At 45.5% G+C, this 2,283-nt stretch overlaps 1 protein-coding gene across 1 annotated transcript in view; it reads right to left on the minus strand.

Annotated features, from left to right (window-relative positions):
• Positions 1 to 1,879, minus strand: part of CUNH19orf18 (chromosome unknown C19orf18 homolog) — an 11,676-nt gene extending 9,797 nt beyond the window's left edge. The window contains exons 1-2 of the mRNA XM_023708031.1: positions 1,807 to 1,879; positions 794 to 901 (exon numbers count right to left, since the gene is read on the minus strand). The gene's annotated coding sequence lies outside the window, so the exon portion shown is untranslated. The remainder of the gene's footprint in view (positions 1 to 793; positions 902 to 1,806) is intronic.
• Positions 1,880 to 2,283: the final 404 nt, after the last annotated feature.

A 2,283-nucleotide genomic window follows, 5' to 3' on the forward strand; every position in this document is an offset into this window, starting at 1 on the left:
TTTTATATTAGAGAGAGAGAGAGAGAGAGAGAGAGAGAGAGAGAGAGAGAGAGAGAAACAGGGCTGGGAAAAACAAAAATAGGGCTCACCATTACAGTGCCTGCCTGGCAAGCACAAGGTCCTGAGTGCAATTCCCAGTACCAAAAGAAAACAAAGAAAAATTATATGATTTTTTCAATAGATGGTGTTACCCTTGTATGGGGGACCCTAGAGGATGCCATGTATGGCAGGTGCCAACTATACTGCTGGCCCCAAGAGAAGAAACTGAAAATGCATGTGCAACCATCTCAGTGACAAGGCTGCCCAGGCAGCAGTTCACTGTGCTAACAAATGTCTGGAAGCTGATGGCCACCACCGTGAGCACCTCTCATAATTGCAGAAGCCAAGGGTAACTTGTTTTAATCTCACTATATCTCAAAAAATTTAGTATTAAAATATTTATACAAGTTTTTCTTCACCTAAGGTGTATGTGCATTTTTTTGGCAGATTTCACATTTTATCTAATTACATTTTTGTGGTGCTAGAAATTATATCCAAGGCAGCGCTTTTTCATGTTTTATTTTGAGACACAGTCTTGCTGAGTTACTAAATTGCCAGGCGGGGCTTTCACTTTTGATCCTGCTACTTCAACCCTAGTGGGTTGGGATTACAGGCATGCACATGCCCAGCCAGCCTAACAATACCATACTTTACGGAGCTTGCTACTAGGCAGCACGCGATGCATCTTCACACAACAGTGAGTGGACCCACAGCTGCAGTTCTCCTTCACCTAATGAGGACAGAAATGACTGACCTTTGGGTCTCAAGGAAATCTTTAGAATCCCAGCAGATCTGATTATACCAAAGGACCTTCTGGGCTGTGTGGTGATGGCATTTCTGAGTGTTTGTGACTGTTTATTGCCTAGAAGAGAACAACATTTGCAGCAATAAGATAATCAAGCTCTCATTTATCTCCCCACAAACAGTTTTTAAATTACCATGATTTAAGAAAACCAATGGTTGAGGCTACCTGGTAAACCTGTTGTTTTTCCAACAGAATGAAACCCATCTACATAAGGCACACACACACAAAGAAGGCATTCCAGTAAAAACAAAACCACAAACATGAAAGAATGTTGAACCATGTTCTTTGCTCTAACGTGGTAGTCTTTTAGCATACAGATGAAAGGAAATGTGTACCCATAATCTAAAACCTGCTCTGTATTTAGCTGAGCAAATCGGAAGTTCTGTTCCCTACAGAATGTTTGGGTTCTGTGGAGCACCAATGTGAGGTCAGTGAGTGTCACCACAGTGGAATCTCCTCTGGGTCTAACCAGCCAATGGGGAGATGGATAGGGTGGGTGGTGCCAAGGGTGAGGCAGATACAAAGACCAGTCCCTTGCTGTCAGGGCCTATGCAGATTAGAGGAGGAAGAGAGTGAGACTCACGGTAAGCAGGCCACAGGCCACAGTTATGTTGGGAGCTGGGTCAGGTCAAAATAGCTGGATTCTGAGCCTCATTTCTGGCTTCCTCAGTGTTTGAGCTTGATCAAGTCACTTAACTACTCTACACTTCAGTTTCCTTATGTATAAAATGACAGGAATAAATTATACCAGCCCCATGGGGTTACTGTGATAAAATAGTACAATCTATGCACAGAATTAATTTTGAACAGACTTCACTGCTTTGATAACATGCAAGTGTTGATATTTGCAGTAAATCAACTCTATACATAACTATCTAACCTCTAGAGACTTCAGAGACAGAAATCATGAGCTTCCCATGTAAGAGAAGCCATATATTTTTAGTATTTTGAAACTCACATACTGTATGTGTGCTGGTTGATCTCAATCAACTTGATCTGATTGACTCCTGGAGAGATGGTTGGATTGGCAGGGCGCTGATCTCATTAGTGGGTTATCCCACTGATGGTACCAAACCTGGATGGGATTTTAGGAAGTGAAGCCTGATGGAGGAGGTAGGTCAGGTTGTGGGCCATGCTGCTGGGGGCTATGCTGGCCTCTCCCTGGCACTTCCGCTGTGCTCTGCGGCTTGGATGCCCCAGCTTTCCTGCAGCAACCCCTTCTGCCGGGGCCTATGCTGGCCTATCACTGGCACTTCCGCTGTGCTCTGCGGCTTGGATGCCCCAGCTTTCCTGCAGCAACCCCTTCTGCCGGGGCCTACGCTGGCCTCTCACTGGTACTTCCACTGTGCTCTGCGGCTTGGATGCCCCAGCTTTCCTGCAGCAACCCCTTCTGCCAGGGCCTACGCTGGCCTCTCCCTGGCACTTCTGCTGTGCTCTGC

Source organism: Octodon degus, unplaced genomic scaffold, assembly GCF_000260255.1.
Source record: "Octodon degus isolate 3935 unplaced genomic scaffold, OctDeg1.0 scaffold00322, whole genome shotgun sequence".
In the NCBI taxonomy this organism is placed as follows: domain Eukaryota; kingdom Metazoa; phylum Chordata; class Mammalia; order Rodentia; family Octodontidae; genus Octodon; species Octodon degus.